The 23743-nt window shown below is 42.2% G+C and overlaps 1 pseudogene; it reads left to right on the top strand.

The window, feature by feature from the left end:
• Positions 1–538: 538 nt before the first annotated feature.
• LOC101039296 (eIF5-mimic protein 2 pseudogene) lies at positions 539–9451 on the top strand (annotated as a pseudogene).
• Positions 9452–23743: the final 14292 nt, after the last annotated feature.

The following is a 23743-nucleotide window of genomic DNA, read 5'->3' as shown; positions in this document are numbered from 1 at the left end:
CTGCCCTGCCTGCCCCAGGCTCACTCACATCACATAGTCCTTCATGGCAGCATCACCAGGTCATTTACACCCCGGCCACATTGCCCTTGGATCCTGGGTAACTGGCCCCATAGAGAGGCTGACACCACCCCGCACCCGGAGGACCTCTCCCTGATGCCTTCACCCCCCACCGCAGCACCACGTCACATCAGGGTCATGTTTTCTGGAGTTTGAGTGTCCAGGTCTCCAGCCAGGAAAAACTGATGCGAGAGGGATAGGGTGTCTCGACAGACCTGTTTGAATGGCACCTACGTGTCTTAGCCCCACTGGAGTCTCTGCCCCACAAGCTGGGTTTGAGGCAACGCCAAAGGCTTCACCTCCCCAGTGATTTGCCAGGATGTTTCCAGCAGAGAACACTCTCTTCCTTTATACAGGAAGTGGTTTCCTGAGATGCTATGTCTGAGTGACAAGGCAGGGTCTTTTCCAGAACGGGGTGACACTATGCTTCCTCATTTTGCACTGAAGGCTCTAAGACCTGGTCAGAAAAGATCTCCTAGGAATGCGTGAGCCCCCCCCAGAAACCGCTCATCAGCCATCTGGAGCATGTGTCACTGCTAACTGATGAGCATCCTAGGACACAAATGTTTCCCGATGGGTAGAGTAGGGAGTCCCAGCAAACATACATGTCTGTCCTGAGTGTGCCCACTGGGATCCAAAGTGGGGCAGCATGTTGGACTCCCTGGTGCTTGAGATTCCTTTTTTTTGTCCCCACCCCTGGGGCAGGCAGAGGGCTCCTCTTTACGGAGAGGCAGTGCAGACAGAAGCAGAATCAGGGACCTGGCTTCCTGATGAACTGCTGGGTGAGTTTGAGGAAGGAAGGAAGCCCTATTTTACCACATCCACCTACAGCCTGGAGGAAGCTCCATGCCAGCAGGATGGACCAGCCTGGGAGCCAGAGCTGCAGTTCAGCACTCGCACTCAGCAGCCCAGCAGCCATCACCACATCCCATCACCAGGGCCTCCTACTGCCGTGCCCCGACCTGCCCATTGTCAAGCACATGTCTCTTCCTGTTGGTCCAGAATAAACATGGCTGGAATATTTCATGCCAACTTTGCTATGAGACATATGCTCACTATTGGACAGTTTGTAAGTGACGCTGTCATTTTTCACTGCCATCTTCCATCTGGCCTCAGTTGGTCATGGACTCTAGCTAAAGGTTGCTAGAGTCCATGACCAGCTGAGGCCTAGTGGACGATGGCAGTCAAAAATGATATTCATGGCCAGGCGCAGGGGCTCACACCTGTAATCCCTCCTTTGGGAGGCTGAGGGGGGCAGATCGCTTGAGGTTGGGAGTTTGAGACCAGACTGATCAACATGGTGAAACCCTGTCTCTACTAAAAATACAAAATTAGCTGGGCACGGTGACACATGCCCATAATTCCAGCTGCTCAGGAGGCTGAGGCAGGAGAATTGCTTGAACCTGGGAGCCGAGATCGCGCCATTGCACTCCAGCCTGGGCAATAAGAATGAAATTTTGTCTCAGAAAAGAAGAAAAAAGATATTCACTTTATATTCCCCCACCAAGAAAATTGTATTTGTTATCTATAATGTGTGAGGTAAGATGTTTATATCTTTATTTCATTAATAAGGAAAGAAGCCACAGAAAAAAAAGTTTCTCTTTCAGACAAAGAAATGTTCCTTACTTTGACAGATGACACTGCCTGCACTGGATTGTCATCTGCACACTCCTCCTGTAGATCTGGAAGAACATAGAGTGACAGTTGGCACACTGGTACTGCTGAGGAATCCCACACGGAGCCTTGGTTGGTGTGGCCCAGGGCTGCAGTGCATGGAGGCGGGTGGTTGATAAGCATGGATTGAACTGCTGCTGGGCCTCTCTTCCTGGTGGTGAAAGAACGCAAAGGAGAGGGCCTGAAAGAAATGAAGACAGAGCATTGGTTTTCTAGCTAGGGCTACCTAGTCAATGTGAAATAGTCACCATAAGAACTGGTTAATACAGAAAGGCATTGTATGGTTCAGTGAGAGCATCTCATAACTCCTCCTGCCCACCTGAAGGCCCAGAAAACTCTCCACATTTTTTGAAATGTTACAAGGTAATTTAACTTCTGTGACTCTACATATCCAGCTGCTACATTTATCATGCATTCTGTTGGTTTCTTAAAAATTGTGGTAAAATATACATACTTCTTATTTTAGTCATTAGGTGTATATTTCAGTGAGATAATTACATTTATGATGCTGCGTCAATAATGAGAAAAATCTAAATTCAGTAATATGAGATTCCACCTTGAGCAATGAGAGAAAAAAAAGCAGTGTAATATAAAGCAGACAAAAGAAAATTTTAAAAATGACAATGATTGCAGAAATCAATGGAATAGAACATAGAAAATCATCAGAGAAAATAAACAAAACCAAAAGCTGGTTCTCTGAAAAGAGCAGTAACATTGATAAACCTCTGCCTTGGGTAACCAGAAAGGAAAGAAAGAAGACACAGTGCACTCATAGTATCAATTGAAGGAGTCAAATCTAAGGATGGTAAAGGAATATTCTGAACATATCTATGCCCACAATTTGGTACCTTAGATGAAATGAGCTAATTCCTTTAGATAGATATCTAAATAGGTTTATATTCACTTTATAAATTGAATCAATAATTAATAACTTTTCAAAACAAACAAAAAAAAACATTACTTTCTGATGGTTTCACTGGTAAATTCTACCAAATTCTTACGAAGGAAAACCTAATCATATCAAGCAAGTGACCATGATCGTAGGTATTCCATAGTGATCATTTTTAAATTATGTTTAGAAAAAAGGTACAGGAAGGTTTATAATAGCGGTGTTTGTAATTGACCAAAATGAAAGCAAATGCCTCTAAACATTTGAGATTTCTTTTGCTATTAAAAGCAAACCGAACCTGGGCAACATGGTGAAACCCATCTCTACCAAAAAAAAAAAAAAAAATACTAATTAGCTGTGCATGATGGCACATGCCTAGGTCCCAGCTACTCTTTCTTTTCTTTTCTTTTTTTTGAGATGGAGTCTTGCTCTGCCACCAGGCTGCAGTGTAGTGGCACCATCTCAGCTCACTACAACCTCCGCCTCCTGGGTTCAAGTGATTTCCCTGCCTCAGCCTCCCAAGTATCTGGGACTACAGACGTGCTCCACCACACCTGGCTAATTTTTTTTTGTATTTTAGTAGAGACGGGGTTTCACCATGTTGGCCAGGATGGTCTCAATCTCCTGACCTCATGATCCGCCAGCCTCGGTCTCCCAAAGTGGTGGGATTACAGGTGTGAGCCATTGGGCCTGCCTCCCAGCTACTCTTCAGGCTGAGGTGGCCTGATCATCTGAGCCCTGGGAGGTCAAGGCTGCAATGAGCTGTGATTGCACTACTGCGCTTCTGGAAAACAGAGTGAGATCCTGCTTAAAAAAAAAAGTGAACCAAACGTTAAGTTGTCAATATGTCTTTGTGTAGTTGTACTACTGTTGATTAATACATTTAAATTGGCACACGTAAAATACATGAAGAACATGATGTAGCATTTATTGAGTTTTGTCTCTAATAGAGGGCACTGAATAAATAAACTGGAAAAATTTGCCTAAATCAACTTAATGAATGAATTTTCACCCTACCTTCATGTTCATCAGGGTAAATTATTTTGGTGGTCACATCTTTTTCTGTCACTGCTTGGGGCAGACAGCCAAACTTGCAACACAGAGAAGATTTCTTGTATCTTTATGGAACTGGTGGTCACATCTCTTTCTGCCACTGCTTGGGGCAGACAGCCAAACTTCCAACACAGAGCAGATTTCTTGTATCTTTATGGACAGATTCCAGGAAGTGTATGACAATAAAGACAGAAGGCCACAGAGAAGTTAGTAATACCTTATCCACAGATCAAACTTTTGATCCCAACTTTTCCCGTCTGCTTTTCAATGCCACCTGAAACAGAGTTGGTCACTAGGAAGATCTTACAAGGTTGGTTGCACTTAAAACTAAACAGACTGACTATGCAGGCAGGCAGCTTTATTTAGATGAGGCAATATAGAAAGGCATCAGATCCAAGTCATCAAGAATGGCCTGGGTTCAAATCCTACTTAGAATCTGCACATACCTGGGAGAGTGATATGAACCCCTCTGTGCCTCAGTTGCCTATTGTGAGATGTGGAAATATAAGTATGGTCTATGCTATAGACCTACTAAAGTCTATAGGGCTAAAAGGGATGAATACAGATAAAGCCTTAAGAAGATTCATGCTTCATAAATGCCCAAGAGTGTTCAATCACTAAATGTCTGGAAAAATAATCCAGATACTTGGTAGTGTTTGAATACAGAGAGGGAGCTTGCATGTCTCCTGGGCAGGGGCGGATGGAAAGTGGCTTCACCCTTTGTGTGGCATGATGCTTTTCAGCTCATGGAGGCGATCTGTGATTTCCCGTGATCCCCGCATTAGAACCAGGGGATGGGCAGAACAGAAGCTACAACTTACATTTTCCAGATCAGCAAATTAAAACTATGACATTTTGAGTCACTTACCTAGAGTTACAACAGTGAGGAGTGGTAGATCTGGGACAAGAATGTAGTTGCTTCCCTGGGGACAGAGACCTCCTGAACGCCTGAGTCCTCTAGATCATGCCCTGGACCCTGAACCAAGAACTCTTCTCACAAGGTTTATCAAATCCTCCTGACCCAACAGAGGTGGGAGAACCAAGAGAAGAGCTCACATCATAACACAACCTCTTGCCTCCAGGTTTCTGTCCCTGACATAAAGTCTCAGTTTTCTGCAAACAAAGCCTCTCTGAAAAGCAGGTTCAAATGTCTGACCTCTTACTTCAGCATCTTCTCACTGTCAGCTGCCCGGTGGTGGGCAGTTAACTGCCATCAGTTAATGACCCTACATGCCCAGGGTTCAGCTTGGCTCCTAAGCTGCCTCAGAACTCAGGACATTCCAGGTCAACTGTCACATGACGGCTGTTCCAAGAAGCAATTTTCTTTCCATGAACCAAGCCTGGATGAGAAGTTAATAGGAATTAACTGGGTTGTGGCCTGCTGGGCTGATGACATGATGGTTTAATAAATTAAGTCAAAGATCTCTATGATGACAGGTCATAGAGGATTTGAAGAGAACACAGGTCATGATTGAGGTCTCACTGCTGATATCTAGCCAAGTGTGTTTTTACATGGACAAGTGTGTCACTGAAAAGTACATGTATGGTTTTAAAACCTCAATCCCAAACGCACACATTATTATTTTCTGTTTATGAAAACAAATAATGACTTCTGATCTCAGCAACTGTGTGAGCAGCTTGAACTAAGGCCTGGCTGAGAATGGGAGGCAGCTCTCCAGCACTGAGTGTCCACTGTGCAGTCTTCATGCTTACCTAGACCTTGCCCAGTTAAAGGTAAGCGTCCGTGTTACTCTCAGAGGGACGTAGTTATAGCCTGGAGAACCCACCGCAGCACCTTCCTGAGAACCACGCAGGCCCATCTTTCCTCTGTCACCAAATGTCCATTCCACTAACCCAGTGCCATTGTCCCTTCTCTCCACATTTCCAGGCATCATTCAAACAGCCAGTGATCCTGTCTTCACTGGCATCATGGTAATTTTCCCACGAAATTCCAGTTTCTTGACTTTCTAAAGGCCTCTGAACTCAGATTGCTCTAACATGTGGTTTCAGATGTTGAAATCTACATTCAAAAGAGTTTGGCTTCTAATTCCTTTTTTCCTGGAAATTCCATAGCTGTGTTTGGTAGCAAGAGTCTCCTGACCTGATGAAGGCAATACAGGTGTGTTTCTCCTGTCATCTATTCTCCAGAAGAGTGTCTACAAAGTTGGCATTATAAAATAGCCCATTTTGGGGTAAAGAAAATGTGGCATATACACACCATAGAATACCATGCAGCCATGAAGAAGAATGAGTTCATGTCCTTTGTAGGCACATGGATGAAGCTGGAAACCATCATTCTCAGCGAACTAAGACAGGACAGAAAACCAAACACTACATGTTCTCATAATTGAGAAGTTGAACAATGAGAACACATAGACACCGTGAGGGGAACATCACACACTGGGACCTGTCAGGGGGTGGAGGGCAAAGTGAGGGAGAGCATTAGGATAAATACCTAATGCATGCAGGGCTTAAAACCTAGATGATGGGTTGATAGGTGCAGCAAACCACCACAGCACATATATACTTATGTAACAAACCTGCACGTCCTGCATCTGTATCCCAGAACTTAAAGTACAATAATTTTAAAAAAGTGAGAACCTAAAAAAATAAATAAATAGTCCATTTTTCTTTATAAACTGAGGAACAAATTTAAGGCAACTAGCTTGATAGAAGATTTTAAAACATAAAGAAAGTGATACAACGAAACTATCCAATACATTTATAAATCTGCAAATGAAATGTGGGAGAACGGAAAAACTATGAAAACACTATTTTGAGTCCAAGTTAACTGGCCTATTTGAATAAACAGAAGTTTATCCAATAGGAACATACTTCCCATGGAGCAATTTGCATTTCCCATTACTGTAAATAAAATTGTCTTCCAAGACAGTGAAAATGCGTGAACAGCAATTTCTCCACTTGCAGAGCGATACTTGAAATGAAAGGCAAAATGCACACCCACTATGGCCACGGAGACAGGTCAGAGACGATTTCAAGTGAACACAAGGCATGATAGGGGTCTCAACGGTTGCTGTCTAGACAAGTGTAATTTTATATGGACAAGTGTATTATTTAAGAGCACGTGTTTGGTTTTAAAACCTCTCTCAAACCCACACATTATTATTTTTGTTTATGAAAACAAATTAAATGGGAAAAAGTGACCTGCCCCCCTCATGCAAATGCCATTCCTACCCATTTCTACTATTCCTGAGTCATCAGACATTTCTAGATCAAACAGTTCAAAATGTTTTCCAGAATATTTTTTTAATGATAGAAACTCAGTTTTAAAAGTTTGTGTCCTCCTGTAAGAATATAATGAGGAAATTATATCAATCTACTCATGACCTATGTAGATTGACTACTTTTTTACTTTTTTGTATGCAACTAAGTCTATGTACTCAGTTCTCTGCTAATCTCTGTGAGTTCCTTGAGCAATTTCTGTCATTGTATATGTAAAATACTATTATTTGAGTCATTGTTTAAAAATAACTACTATAGGCTGGGTGCAGTGGCTCACAACTGTAATCCCAGCACTTTGGGAGTCCGAGGCAGGTGGATCACGAGGTCGGGAGATTGAGACCATCCTGGCCAACATGGTGAAACCCTGTCTCTACTAAAAATACAAAAATTAGCTGGATGTGGTGGCGTGCACCTGTAGTCCCAGCTACTCAGGAGGCTGAGGCAGGAGAATTGCTTGAATCTAGGAGACAGAGGTTGCAGTGAGCCAAGATCGTGCCACTGCGCTCCAGCCTGGGGACAGTGTGAGACTCCATCTCAAAAAAAAAAAAAAAAAAAAAAAGACTATATATTCCTAGTTGGTTAATGAAAAACATATAATTAATGCTTTTCTAAATAGAGAGACCTAGATAACCAATACTCAGATTTATAATTTTATGCCCAGTCACAACCATTTTAATGACCTGGTCATGATTATTAGCTACAGAAATTGAATTGACAAGCCCTTAGAAACACATCTGAAGTGAAAAGTTTAGGTTATAAAAGAGAGTGTTGCCATGTCTAAGACAACGTTTGTCCCCTCCAAGATATGAAACACTTCAATGCAACTCTTCATCACTGCTGATTTATCTCAAATTTCCAGAACTAATGAATCAAATGGATCATTGACAAGGTATCAAAAGTGCCTTAATATATATGGTGCCATATTTTCTGCAGGGATTGTCCAGTTCAAGGGCTCCTTGAGAGGATAGAGGACAGAACGGTATTACATTGTACTAAGTGAAGGATTTTTACCTTTAAAATGCAGCGATGAGTTTAAACAGAGAGAAGTCAATCAATATTTCACATATATAACATTTATAGCCAGAGGAGACACTGCCAACAGTTGCAACTACATTGGGGATTTCTCTTTGCCTGAAATTCGTGTGTCTTTTATGAATAATCAAAAGCAGCAAAAGCCAATGCTATCCAGCCAGTGTTTTCAAACCAGAAAAAAGGATAAAAAAGAGATGTTTGACCCTACTCTGTTTCAAGATTGTATTATTCAAGGCTTAACTGAAACCAATACTGATTTGGAAGCAGTAACTAAGTTTCTTGATGCTTCTGGAGCAAAACGTGTTTACCATCGATATGCAGAAACACTCATTGACATTCTGGTGGCTGGTGAAACACTGGCCCCAAGTGGTACAGTGGCAGATGACATGATGTGTACAGATGTCTGCATGTTTGCAGCCCAAGAAGACCTAGAGACCATGTAAGCACTTGTTCATGTTTTTAACAAGTTAATCAGGTGCTACAAATACCCGGAGAAAGGTGGTTTTTTTTTTTTTTTTTTTTTTTTTTTTTTTTTTTTTGAGATGGAGTTTCACTCTTGTTGCTCAGGCTGGGGTGCAATGGCACGATCTCAGATCACTGTAACCTCTGCCTCCCAGGTTCAAGTGATTCTCCTGCCTCAGCTTCTCCTGAGTAGCTGGGATTATAGGCACGCACCATCACACCCAGCTAATTTTGTATTTTTAGCAGAGACAGGGTTTATCCATGTTGGTCAGGCTGGTCTTGAACTCCTCACCTCAGGTGATCTGCCCATCTCCATCTCTCAGTGCTGGGATCACAGGTGTGAGCCACCATGCCTTGGCCTGCTACTGCTGTTCTTAAAGGGTTTTTCAGAGTAGGAGAGGAACAAGATGGCTATGTTGACTGGTGTTCGTCTGGCTAATGGAACAATGCACCCATTTTTAATAGCCTTTATAATGAGAATTTGGTTAAAAAAAGGTGTTTCAGCAGCTTTTGCTGTGAAGCTCTTTGAATCATGAATAAACAGAAAAGATATCAATGCGGTAGCTGCAAGTCTTTGGAAAGTCAGCATAGATAACAGACTGAGGGAACTTCTTTCTACCAACAAGCAAAGCATCGAACACTTCACAGAGTATTTTACTGAGGCAGGCTTGAAAGAGCTTTCAGAATATGTTCAATATCAGCAAACCATTGGAGCTCATAAGGAGCTCCAGAAAGAACTTCAAGAACAGATGTCCTCTGGTGATCCATTTAAGGATATAATTTTATATGCCAAGGAGGAGATGAAAAAAATACCCAACATCAGAATCAGTTGTCACTGGAACAGTCTGGTGGAGTGGAATGAGCACCATGGAATGGAACACAAGAGAAGAGCTTGTATCGGAGCAGGCCATCAAGCTCTTTAAGCAATACAGCCGTCTATTGGAGATAATGGCCTTTGAAGCACCATGGATCCAGCTGGAGGCCATTGTCTTAAGTTTAGAAATATGCAGGAACAGAAAAATACCACAATTTCACTTATAGCAGGGAGTTAAGCATTGGGTACACATGGACATAAATACAGAAACAATAGGCACTGGGGACTATTACAGAGGGGAGAGAGGGAGAAGGCCAAGCTGAGAAATTACCTATTGGGTCCTATCTGGGTGATGGGATCATTCATACCCCGAACCTCAACATCACAGGGTATACTCATGTAACAAACCTGAGCATGTGCTCCTTGTCTCTAAAGTAATAGTTGAAATTGTAAATAAACTATTTTATCTCCTTGTAATGGAAATAAAAACATGGACACCAAAATTAAAAAAAAAAAAAAACGTTCATGAGAGGAAAATGAAAAAACAGTGAAGGGACGGGGCACGTGGCCCTCAGAATGGACCTTCACGAATGTGCGGTGTCTTCCTCTGGGGCTCCATTTTGGTAAAAATATGTGCGATGGCCAGGCATGGTGGCTCACACCTGTAATCCCAGCACTTTGGGAGGCTGAGATGGGTGGGTCACCTGAGGTCAGGAGTTCAAGAACAGCTTGACCAGTATGGCAAAACCCCCTCCCTAATAAAATACAAAAAGTAGCTGGGCGTGGTGGCACACGCCTGTAGTTCCAGCTACTCGGGAGGCTGAGACAGCATAATCACTTGAACCTGAGAGGCGGAGGTTGCAGTGAGCTGAGATTGCACCACTGCACTCCAGCTTGGGCAACAGAGAGAGACTCCATCTCAAAAAAAAAATTACAGATTAAATTTTAAAAATTAAAATAAAAAATAAAAAATTAAATAAAATAATAAAAATGCAAGTAAAAACTATTGAAATGCCACTGCATACATCTTTTAAAGTAGAAAAAACTTTTAATACTTTGTAATGGTGAAACTATAAGACATGATTTTGTGAATTCTGTTGGTAGCATTGTAAATTAGGACCTCTTTCAGAGGGTTAATTGTCAGTAAAAAGTGAGTCTAAAGATGTTTCCACTCTCTGAACAACAATCCTACTTACTGAGCATGATCCTAAGAAAGTTGTTCAACAGAATAAAGGCATATAGATAATGACTGGCATCACTGAATTACTTATTAAAACCACACAGGAAGCAATGGCAATATTCTGTGATCAACTCCCACCGCACCCTCTACACTTTTCTTTCATACTGCTTATCACATTGTAATTACTTGTTTGACCGCTGTCTGACCACTAGATAGTAAGTTCCACGAGGGTGGGGCTGTCTCTGTCTAGATCTCTGGCACATAATAAATATAGAAGAAAACTAAATAAATGTAGAAAAATGAGAGTACCCATCCTTCAACTCCACTTTTCCTAAATCCAGTCTAAGATCTTCTGGCAGCTGCTCTGTCTGATGAGACTGCCTGACCAGCATAGCTCTCTTGCTGTAGAAATCAATACATTCTAACTTCGTCTACTTATTTCAGACATTGGAGTCTCATAACCTTTGGAAATAACTCTGTAAATTCATTAAATTTAATAACATTATGCTTTATTTTTCTTAATAAAATACAAATGAAGTTTGTTAATCCTTTAATCCATTTTACTGTGATTTAAACTGCCAAAATTGCTAGTAAAAGAATAAACAGTGATTAATGACAATTGGGCTTTTCTCCCCAAATGGAAAAACATTAACATAGTGAATTTAACTTATTAGAAGGGAAACAAAAGAATTGCCCTCAAAAGCATGTCACTGTCAGAATGAACCCCCACTGAGCTGTAAGTTTGTGATACCCAATAGCTAACCAAGGAGAGAGAGGTCAAGCAGGCTGGTCGATATATGGGTCTGGAATTCAGGAAAGAGATCGAAGCTGGAGATATAAATCTAAAAATAATTAACAGGTACAGGGTAGTAAAAGTCATAAGAAAGAATATTGAAGACTGAGCCCTGGACAGGTCAATGTGTGTGAAAGGTGGGAGATGAGATGAAGCAAGGGAGATGCCCTGTGGTGGATGGACTATGAAGGCAGGAGGAGAGGTCAGGTGAGGGACGGCATCCTGAAAGCCACATGAAGAAATTGTCATGAAAAAGAGAGTTTCCCATTGGGTCAAATATTGCTGATAGGTTAAATAAAGTGAGGTCTAAGTAATTATGTCTAGATTCGTTAAAGTGAAAATCGGTAGAAACCTTGGGAAAAACAATTTTGGAGAAGTGGCAGGAGTACAAATTACGGGACCGAGTTCAAGAATAAACAGAAAGAAAATTTGAGTCCAAGAGTATAGACAGTTCTTTCCAGGGCATCATACCTGCAGCATGTTACTCCTCTGCCTTCAGAACAAATATTTAATTTTCTTGTGAAGAAATGACAGTATTTATTAGCGCTTGCTACTTACTACATTAATAAAATAATAGTTTTATTACTTGCTGCATTAATGAAACTCTTTGAATACAAAGAGTTAGAATTTGGACTCATTCAACTACAGCTTAAATCCTACCTTAAGCTCTGTCATTTACAGCTATTGCTTAGCCTTGCTGTGCCTCAATTTTCTTATCAATAAAATAAAGATAAAAAATAGTAGGCCGGGTGCAGCGGCTCAAGCCTGTAATCCCAGCACTTTGGGAGGTCGAAGCGGGTGGATCACGAGGTCAAGAGATTGAGACCATCCTGGTCAACATGGTGAAACCCCGTCTCTACTAAAAATACAAAAAAATTAGCTGGGCATGGTGGCGTGTGCCTGTAATCCCAGCTACTCAGGAGGCTGAGGCAGGAGAATTGCCTGAACCCAGGAGGTGGAGGTTGTGGTGAGCCGAGATCGAGCCATTGCACTTCAGCCTGGGTAACAAGAGCAAAACTCCGTCTCAAAACAAAAAACAAAAAACAAAAAACAACAAAAAAAAATAGTAGCTGTTTTCACAGAACATCACTGTCATGCTTAAATGAGAATCTACACAAAATATTTAGAACATTTCCTGGAACAAATAACACCACAATAACTGTTAGTGTTTTTTTGTTTTTGTTTTGTTTTGCTCTGTCTCACCCAGGCTGAAGTGCAGCGGCACCATCATCGCTCACTGCAGCCTTGAACTCCTGGGTCCAGGCAATCCTCCTGCACCAGCCTTCTGAGTAACTGACTAGAGAAACACACCATAATGCCTGGAGAACTTCTAAAATTTTTTAGTAGAGATGAGATCCTACTTGCTATGTTGCCCGGGCCAGTCACAAACTCCCAGTTCAAGTGGTCCTCCTGCCTCAGTCTCCCAAAATGCTGTGATTACAGGCATGAGCCACTGCCCCAGCCAGATTTTATTGTTACTACTACCACTACTTAACTAAAACATTTAATTAAGTAAAATGATACCATTGTAACTTGTTTCTTTTTTTAAAAAAAAAAAAAGAAAGAAAGAAAGAGAGAAAGAAAAAAAAGAATAATTTTAAAAAAAAGAAGAGAAAGAAAGAGAAAGAGGAAGAGGGAGAGAGAACGGGGGTGTTGCTTTATTGCCCAGGCTAGAATTCAGTCTAAAAATGGGTATGCCTATAATTGTGCTTAATAATGGAGACATGAAAAAAAATGAGGGAAGAAAATAACAAGCAGCCAACCAATATTTCATTTAAACCTGTAAGTTTAAATGAATGTGGTACTGATAAGAGTGTGTATTTTGTGTATTTAAAGTGGAGAGTTCTATAAATGTTAATTAAGTTTACTTGTTCCAGATCTGAATTCAAGTCCTGGATATCGTTGTTAATTTTCTGTCTTATTGATCTGTCTAATATTAATGTCAAAGTCTCCCACTATTATTGTGTAGGAGTCTAAGTCTCTTTATAAGTCTTATATATCTGGGTATTCCTGTTTTGGATTCAGGATCATTAGCTCTTCTTGTTGCATTGATCCTTTTATCATTATATAATGTCCTTCTTTGCTTCTTTTGATCTTTGTTGCTTTAAAGACTATTTTATCAGAGGCAAAAATTGCAACTCCTGCTTTTTGTTTATTTATTTATTTTTGCTCTCCATTTGGTTGGTTAATCTTTCTCCATCCCTTTGCTTTGAGTCTTTGTGTATCCTTGCATGTGAGATGGGTCTGGATGCAGCATACCGATGGGTTTTGGCTTTTTATCCAATTTGCCTGTCTGTGTCTTTGGATTGGGGGATTTAGTCAATTTAAATTTAGAATTAATAATAATATATGTGAGTTTAATACTGCCATTTAATGTTAGCTGGCTGTTTTGTAAATTCTTCATTATGTTGATGCTCTTTACTTTTTGGTATTTTTTAGAAAGGCTGATACTGGTTGTTCCTTTCTATGTGTAGTGGTTCTTTCAGATGCTCTTGTAAAGCAGGCCTGGTGGTGATGAAATCTCTGAGTACTTGCTTGTTCACAAAAGATTTTATTTTTCCTTCGCTTATGAAGCTTGGTTTGGCTGGATGTGAAATTCTGGGTTGAAAGTTCTTTTCTTTAAGGATGTTGAATATTGGCCCCCACTCTCTTCTGGCTTGTAAGGTTTCTGCTGAGAGATCTGCTGTGAGTCTGATAGGCTTCCCTTTGTGGGTAACCTGACCTTTCTCTCTGGCTGCCCTTAGTATTTTCTCCTTCATTTCAACCCTGGTGAATCTGACGATTATGTGCCTTGAGGTTGGTCTTCTTGAGGAATATCTTTGTGGTGTTCTCTGTATTACCTGGAGTTGAATATTGTCCTGCCTTGCTAGGTTGGGAAAATTTTCCTGAATAATATCCTGAAGCGTATTTTCCAGCTTGGATTCATTCTCTTTGTCACATTCAGGTACACCTATCAAATGTAGATTAGGTCTTTTCACATAGTCCCATATTTCTTGGAGACTTTGCTTGTTCCTTTTTATCCTTTTTTCTCTAATCTTGTCTTCTCGTTTTATTTCATTAAGTTGGTCTTCGACCTCTGATATCCTTTCTTCTGCTTGATCAATTCAGCTGTTAAAACTTGTGCATACTTTGCTAAGTTCTCGTGTTGTGTTTTTCAGCTCCATTTATTCACTTATATTCCTCTCTAAATTGTGTATTCTTGTTAACATTTCGTCAAACCTCTTTTCAAAGTTCTTAGTTTCTTTGCATTGGGTTAGAACAAGTTTTTTTTTTTTTTTTTTTTTTTTTTTTTTTTTTTTTTTATCTCACAGAAGTTTCTTATCATCTACCTTTTGAAGCCTGGTTCTGTTAATGGAACACACTCGTTCTCCATCAGGTCTTGTTCCATTGCTGATGAGGAACTGTGATGCCCCGTAGAGGGAGAGGTGTTCTGATTTTGGGTATTCTCAGACTTTTTTGGCTGGTTTCTTCTCTTCGTTATAGGTTTATCCATCTGTGGTCTTTATAATTACCATCTTTGTAATTGGGTTTCTGAGTGGACGTCCAACTTGTTGATTCGCTGCGCCGGAATCTGAGCAACCCACCGCGCTGGCTAAAACAGCTGCGTTAAGATCAATGGTGCTTTTCTGACTCTGCACCAAGAACCGCCGCTGGGAGGTGCGGGCAAAACTGCCTCACGGGCCACAAGAGTTGCGCTGGTGACCCGTGGGGCTCCTCCCCTGGGAATCTCCTGGTGCCTGACCAACAAGAATTAATCTGAAAGTGTGGCGTCCTCTCCTTCCCTGTGCTTTCACTGGGAGCTACAATCCCGAGCTGCTAGTGATCAGCCATCCTGGATCTCTCTTCATTGTGTCTTCTTTGTAGGATGTTTAAAAATTAGAGATAACACTGTATTTCAATTATTCTAAGATGCTCATTTCTCACGTTTTACCATCTCTGACACTGGAATGCCATCTGCAATTCATAGTTTCCTACAACTATAATTGGTAGCATTTAAAAATTATCTTATTTATACAAAAAGTAAAGAAGCATCACACAATCCATTGTGTCTTATATGAAGTAGAATGTGGTTTATTCAAAAGGTCCAGGCAGCTCTAGGCATGATTGGCACTTATCAAAAAGTTAGTTCTTAAAATACTACAAGGAAAGAGAGCTAAAATAAAATTTAAAAAACCCCACATTTTTAAAAAACAAATTCTTACTTTGATTTGTAAAAAAGCTATAAGCCCAAGGAAACTTAGGATTCAAGTAAGTATGGCTCATTTTATTCAACACTCAGATTTATACAATATATGCCAATCAGTTACTTGCAATGATTTATATGAATATTTAAGACTGATAAATTTTCAAATGGGCAGTTAAGTTTGTCTTTTACTATTTTCAACCTAGAAATGCTTTTGTTTGAAAGGAGGAGGAAAAGCTTCAATGAGGTTAAGTCCTAATACTGCAATTTTAAATCTCTCTGTTTGCTCAGACTGGGCTGGAAAACATGAATCTTTTCAGGCTGGAAGAGTTCTGAAAGATAGTAGGCTATGCCTGCTACCTAATAGATATGCAGGTACTGTTTGATTATTAAAAGGATTAAAAGAATAGATAAATACAGTGGAGGAGTTTAACATTTTTGAATAAAACTCCTGTAAAGTAAAGCAATACTTCTACAAAAGTAATAATCATGTATATTTTCTATTTTTTATTTTCATAAGGACACGGTGAAATTAAAATGATTACACTCTATATTTTTGTACATATGTAATGAATCTACATGAAATGAAAATATACATTTATAATAAAATATATACATAATAAAATCTTTATAAGCACAGATAAAAAGGGTCCCTTTACTGCTGAAGAGGCCAAAAGTTCACAGAAGACACCAATCCACACAAAAATAATAATAAAAAACAGAAAGTGAGAAATTATTTTATTTTTGAAAAATTTATATTCTTCTCTTCCCAAGTATTAGTCCATTAATAATGAACTTTCACTACAACTTTTATGCATACTCATTGCCAAGATCACAGATAAGAAAAAGGAAAAAATGTCATATATTATACATATTTTTGGTAACACAAGATCACAGCCTGTGTGGATATATTATCAAATTGATTTTTTTCTCACTCAATATACCAAAATACATCTTTGTACATCAACATTCTTCAGTATCTATTGCTACCTTAAACAATCACTTATTATGCCATGTTATGAACGCATGAAATTTATAAAATCCATTCTGTGGGGCCTTCCTAAAATTAAACAGTGCTGAGAAATCCAAATTGTATATATGTCTGTTTCCTAAAGCTATTTTAGTATAATGGAATTGAGGAGTAACAAGCATATACTTTTAAAAAATTCGGCATTTATCACCAAATTATCCATTTGAAAAGTCATCAGGCTCTTACGCTTTAAGCAGCAGTGTAAGCACTACTGCTCTTCATCACCACAAAATTGGGAATAGAAAACAGTATTTCACTCCTCTTTTACCTTAAATTCCTTCTCTCCCCAGGAAAGCTAAGTATGTTTTTCTGTGTATACAGATAACATTTTAAAACCTTGATGTTTTATTAGGTTTATATAAAATTAATAAACACATAAAGGGCTTGCCTTTTAAGAAAAATGGGTCTTCCTATCAAAGAACATGGGACTCTCTTCCTACTTCAAAATTTCCTTCTAAGATCCCTCAGTAAAGAACATATTTACATAAATGTACATTAATATAAAATGGATATTGTATTTCATCCAAAGAATTTTTACCGTACTAAAAATATTTTATGAGTATTTATATTATGGGAATAATTTATCTCATTATGTACCTTTCTGTCATGTATATAACATCATGTTTTAAATGTATGTATTAAAAGTAAAATCCTGGACCAGCGTGGTGGTTCACGTCTGTAATCCCAGCAGTTTAGGAGGCCAAGGCGGGCAGATCACTTGAGATCAGGAGTTCCAGACCAGCCTGGGTAAAACTGAAACCCCATCTCTATTAAAAATACAAAAATTAGCAAGGCACATTGGCCAGTACCTGTAGTCCCAGCTACTCGGGAGACTGAGGCTAGAGAATCGCTTGAACCCCAGAGGCAGAGGTTGCAGTGAGCGGAGATGCGCCTCTGCCCTCCAGCCTGGGCGACAGAGCGAACTCCATCTCAAAATAATAATAGTAGTAATAATAATAATAATAAAATTCTGTATATACTTGTTAGTAAAATCATTAAAATTATAATGTGTTCTAGACGGGACAATATGAGTAAGGATGGGAAACCAGCTAACGTTTTGTTTCGGTTTTGCTGATCATAGAGGTGTCTCCAAGGCGTCCCTGTCCCAGGGGCTGCAGGGCCTGCACGGAAGGACGGGGACACCTCCCTGACCCGCCCCTCCTTCAGCCACCCTGGGCTGGGAGCGCCCATCACCTGCTCCTATGGTCGCCCTCCTTCAATGCAGGGCTCTTGGGCAGAAGGCACCGCTGCACTGTGGCCGTGTCTCCTTCGCTGGCCGTCCAGTGGATCCTGCCGAGCTCCCAATCTCTGCGTGTTCCCAGAAATCCGAGTAGACGCGGTCAGGGATGGAGCCCAGGCCACCTGGCCCTTCTTGCTACTGGAACCAAACAGCTACCCCGCAGCTGCCCTCCGCCTTTTCGCGGACTCCGGAGTCCAATCACTGTAAGCCAAGCGCGGGCCATCACAGCCTTCAGCAGCAAAACCGGAGCTTCCGACCTCTCAGACCGCGTGAGCCAGGCAGAGCCTTAGGCATGCGCCTGGGCACACCAGCCAGGCCGAGGCCCAGGAAGCCGCTCCCAGGCGGCCCGTGGCTGGCGCTGGGATTCTAGGGCTGGGCTGCTTGAGCAGGCTGGGAGCGCCGGGGCCTTGGCGCTCTGCGGCCACCAGAGATAGGGCGGAGGAGGGGCTGGTTACCCCCATCCCCGCGCCTCCACTGCCCAGAAGACCGCCTGGTTTGGCTGCCCAAGCTGCGACATCTGGTCCCCTGTCCGCGACGCTGGGAGCCCGGCAGGGTGGGAGGTTGCTGGTTGCTGCTGTCCATCCCGGATCCTGAGGCCGCCCAGGGCACGCCTGCCTCGCCTGCCTTGGTGCCCCTGGGCTGCCCTCTCCACCTGCACTCGGGGCCGGCAGCAGCAGCCCGGACACCCTGCCCCGCCAGGCTCCCAGCATCAGAAACGCTGGGTGGACTCCATGGTGGCTGTAACGATCGCGGCTAATCCAGGCGGTCCGCCCGACCGCAGTAGAGTCAGCACAGGGGCTGCGGCTTAGCAGTGCGCAGCGCCAGCGGCCCCCAGTTCTGTGCGCCTGCCCAGAAGGAGACAGCCTGCAGCATGGTCAGACAGGCTCTTGCGCTGGGGGAGGCGGCGAGCTCAGGATCCCGAGGCCGCCCCGCCAGCTCTCCTAGGCGCCTGGGCTACAGCCCCTGTGCTGTCTCTGCCGCGGTCCCGCAGGCCGCCTGGATTGGCCGCAGCTGCAGCTGACACCACGGTGTCCACCCAGCGACTCTGATGCTGGGAGTCTGGCGGCGGAGGGTGCCGTGTGCTCTCCGGCATACCCATAGCTGGTAGTGGAGCTGGGGGCCCTGGGGCATGACGAGCAGAGACTTGAGGCCCACGAGGGGAGGGGTCGGTGCGGATGCTGGCGGTGCTGGGGCAGCCTGAGAACCCGCGGAGGCGTCGGGGAGAGGGCGCGCGGCACCGGTGCCCAGGAACGCGGTGGTGGCAGGGTCCCAGACTGCTCAGCCGAGGACTGGCGGGATCGTGGGCTCCCAAGCCGATGACTGGCGAGGGCTCCTCTATGGAGCTACGGAGTCAGGAATGGCTATGCGCATGCCGCGCTGCCTGAAGAGTCTGCGGGTTGATTGTGCCTGCTCAGGGACAAGGGCGATTCTCCTGCCTCAGTCTCCTGAGTAGCTGGGACTACAGGTGCCCGCACCACCACACCCGGTACATTTTTTTGGTATGTTTAGTAGAGACAGGGGTTTCAACATGTTGGCCAGGCTGGTCTCGAACTCCTGATCTCAACCGATCTGCCCAATTTGGACATCCAAAGTGCTGCTATTAGAGGCATGAGCCACCCAGCCCACCTGAAGTCTTCTTTTCTCGGCCCTTTGCCTGATCTGGCATGGAAACTGAAGCAGCCCTGCCCCTGGCCGAAGGACCTGTGGGCGCTGCGCTCACCGCTCGGGGAGCAGAGGCATTGTTGTCAGAGTTAGCATACCTGAGAGACAGGGATCTTCCGGCGGTCCTTCATGAGGAGCAGGCGCAGGGAGACGAGGAGCACGTCCCCAAGCAGCGGTGGCTGGAGTGGCCCCTTCGAGCTTGGGTGGTCTCCAGAGGGGCGGGGTTGCTTGGAGTAGGCAGGGTCTGTAGGATTTGCCTCCCGCCCTAGGAGGAACGAGGCTGGGGACAGGGCGGTAGATTTGAGACCTGGCTTCCCATGAACTTGGAAACCGGTTCTCAGCCCCCACTGCCCCGCAGGAAAGGAGGGACTGGGGCCACAGAGCCCACTGCTCCCCAGCACGAGCCCTGCATTCCAAGTGCAATTCTCCCAGTTCACTCCCCATTCTCAGCTTCCAAGCTGTCCTGGTGCCTTCCCCATGGCTCCTGGGGAGTACAGATCTCAGCGAACATCCAAACACTCAGGACGCCAAACCCAGGGCAGCAGGCGCCAGAAGCAGTACCCTGACAGACGCAGGAACGAAGCCCACCACCTGTAGGGGACAGCATCGTGCTTGACTGAACAGCGTGCACGGTCCCCAGAGCCCCTGGCTGGGCACTGACTCAGGTTTCCCACCCTGGCAGGAGGCTGAATGGAGTGGGAATGACAGGTTCAGGGCCCACATCCTCACTGAGCCAGACATTTTGGGGAAGCAGGGGTGTTTTGCATTTATACAGGACTTTCTTCAGGCTTTGCCAAGCAGACACTGACATCTGCCTGTACGCAGTGGCCCTTCTTGATTTTTCCTCCTGGACAGGGCTGGGGTGGGGGGTGTCACAAATTGGAGGAGGAAACTCCACACTCAGTGTCTAATGGGGTGAGTGATCCCTGGGCCTCAGAGCAGGAGGGGGCCCCAGGTCAGGCAAGTCAGGACTAAAGTAGGAGGGAGTCATGCCTGTAATCCCAGCATTTTGGGAGGCCGAGGTGAGTGGATTGTTTGAAGTCAGGAGACCAGCCTGGCCAACATGGTGAAACCTGGCATCTACTAAAAATATAAAAATCAGCCAGGCTCAGTGGCAAGTACCTGTAGTTCCAGCTACTGGGGAGCCTGAGGCAGGAGAATCACTTGAACCTGGGAGGCAGAGGTTGCAGTAAGCTGAGATTGTGCCACTACACTCCAGCATGGGAAACAGAGCAAGACTCCTTCTCAAATGAATGAATGAAAGAATGAATGAAACAGAAGGGAGGGCCGCTGGGATGAGGCTGCTGGGGGCAAGGCCAAGGATTTTCATACCCTATCTTTCAATCTATTCATTTGCAGCCAAGAAAATGGACACACCAACAAGAATGTCTTTGTTAAATGCATTAAAAAACTGGAGTTATATGACAGGAATATTCCAAAAAAGAACTAAAAGAGAAGAAAATCAAACATTTGAACTAGATCAGAGAAGCAGCCTCCTGTGCCCACAGTTCACGAGGAAAAGCCTGCATTTGGAAGAGTATTGCAAGTTTGGGAGTCAGATTCTCACCCCTCATGCAGAGCCTGCGGTGGAACAGACCATGAACCTAAGGATTGAACTCTGAGCTCAACATGTTTCCCTGCCCATCTTAAGTGTGGCAACGCTCCCTCCTTCAGTGCCTTAATTTCCACCAGCAGGAAGCTCTCATATGGTGTCAGTGTAAGATTTTGACCTGAATAAACTCTAAAATTCATAAACCCTTTCTCTAGTCTCGAAGCTGTAAGAGTGACCTTCACAGATTTTCTTCATATATATATCAACCCAATGGCAAAAGCTAGGGCAAAATTAATAGAGAGTTTATTTGGCCTGAGGTTGAGGACAGCTTCCCAGAATACACTTCCAATTGGCCTTGGGGAGTGCTCTGGAGAATAAAACAGAGGCTTCAGTTTTTAAGAAAAAACGACAAATCACATAGAAATTACAAAAGTTGTTCGGGAATTCTCACTGGTTCATACCGATAACATTGGTTAGTGATTCATTACATTGTTGAACTATGGGTAAAAGTTCTACTTGGCAATAATTAGTCTGGAGCCCACAGAAAATGTGGCTTTGAGAGGTAATTAGCTCAAGTGGGGAGTAAGATATGACTGCTGTTACAATCGAAATGCCTGCCTGGGCCTGATTTAAAGAAACTTTAACTTTTTTTCTTTTTACATTACAAACTACACTCTGACTCAGTTTTTGTCACAAAGCTTGCATTTATTTATTAGGGTTAGATACTCGCATGTTGTGTGTGAACCTACTCTGCTCAGAATTTTGTTGTCTGAGATTTAACAAGATGTATCTTTAGAAACTGCTCTTTGTTAAAGAAAAGAGCACAACTAAATTATTTGTGTGCTATAAATTGCTTTTAGCATTTAGGGCTGTATATGCACATCTTTCTGGAAGCCCTAACTGGGCTCTGAAATGCTTTTTCTGGGCTTGTACAAAATGTGTTTTTGAAAAGTGATCAATGTCAAAATATGTTCAATACAGTGAAAGAAAATTGTACATCATTTTTGTTTTTTGCACAAACCTTGAATTTACTTTTCAATACTGGATAAGCTCATGTTCTGTGTTGACCTACTGTGCTCAAAATTGTGTTTTCTGAGATTTGACAAGATGTGTCTTTGAAAACTGTTCTTGGTTAATACATGTTGAACTCAGTTTAGAAAAAAAGCACATCTTACATCATTTCTGTGCTATATCTTGCTATTAAAATTTAGGGCTGTATGTATATATCTTCCTGGAAGCACTAACTGGGCATTGAAATGTTTTACTTTGAGATTCTACAAAAAGTGTTTTTGAAAAGTGATCAATGACAAAACATTCTGAGTTCAGTGAAAAAACAGCACATCATCTAGTTTTCTAACAAAGCTTGTATTTACCTTTTAGAGCTAGATAGTCACATTTTCTGTGTAAGGCTAATATGGTCATAATATTGTTTTTTGAGATTTGACAAGATGTCTTTTTGAAAACTGATCATAGTCAATAAATATTGAATTCAGTGAAAGAACAAAGCACATCATACATTATTTGTATGTTATATCTTGCTTTTAGCATTTAGTGGTGCATATGCATATCTTCCTGTAAGCACTGACTGAGCTCCAAAATGTTTTCTGAGCTTGTAGAAAACATGTTGTTTAAAAGTGATCAATTTCAAAATATCTTGAATTTGTGAAGAAAACAGCAATCGTCTAGGTTTTTGGGAGAAGGCTTGCATTTAACTCCCAGGGATGAATGCTCTCATGTTCTTTGTTGAGCCTACTGTGCTCAGAATTGTGTTTTCTGAGATTTGCTAAGATGTGTCTTCAAAAACTACTCTTAGTTAATACATTTTGAATTCAGTAAAAGAAAACAGCACATCATACATTATTTGTGTGCCATATCTTGCTTTTAGCATTTAGGGCTCTATATGCATATCTTCCTGGAAGTGCTAAAGGCTCCATTTTTTTCCTCAGCTTGTACAAAACATGTTCTTGAGAAGTGATCAATGTCAAAACATGTTTAGTTAAAGAAAACAACATATTATTTTGTTTTTTTAACAAAAAGCTTGTGTTTATCTTGTAGGGCTAGATATTCACATTTTTCTGTGTGAGGCTATGATGCTCAGAATTGTGTTTTCTGAGATTTGACAAGATGTGTCTTTGAAAACTGCTTTTAGTTAATGCTTGTTGAATTCAGTGAAAAAAAAAAAAACACCAACAAAGGCACATCATACATTATTTATGTGCCATATCTTGCTTTTAGCATTTAGGATTGGATATGCGTATCTTTCCAGAAGCATTAACTGGGCTTAAAAAAAATTTTTTTTTGGAGCTTGTACAAAAAGTGTTTTTGGAAGGTGGTTAATTTAAAAACATGATGAGTTTAATAATAATAATAACAAAACCCAACAGCACCAGCACATCATCTACATTTTTGGCACAAAGCTTGCATTTCCCTTTCAGTGCTAGATATTCACATTTTCTGGGTGGGTCTACTATGCTCATAATTATTTATTCTGAGATTTGAGAAGAGGTGCTTTGAAAACTGCTTTCAGTTTATACATGTTTAATTCAGTGTCACATTATACATTATTTGTGGGCCATACTTTGCTTTAATTATTTGTCTAGGGCTGTCTATGCATATCTTCCTGGAGGCTCTAACTGATGTTATTTCCAAATGTTATTTTCTGAGTGTGTGCAAAACATGTTTTTAAAAGGTCATCAATATCAAAACAAGTTGAATTCAGTGAAAGAAAACTGCATGTTATCTAGGTTTTTTGCACAAAGCATGCATTTGCTTGTTAGCCCTAGATACTTGCATGTTTTGTGTGGAGGTACTATGCTCATAATTGTGTTTTCTGAGATTTGAAAAGACGTGTCTTTTAAAATTGCACTTAGTTAATGTAT

This window comes from Saimiri boliviensis, chromosome 7 (genome assembly GCF_048565385.1).
Source record: "Saimiri boliviensis isolate mSaiBol1 chromosome 7, mSaiBol1.pri, whole genome shotgun sequence".
NCBI classification, from domain to species: domain Eukaryota; kingdom Metazoa; phylum Chordata; class Mammalia; order Primates; family Cebidae; genus Saimiri; species Saimiri boliviensis.
The sequence above is the reverse complement of the archived record's forward strand: the minus strand, read 5'-3'. Positions and strand labels throughout refer to the sequence as shown.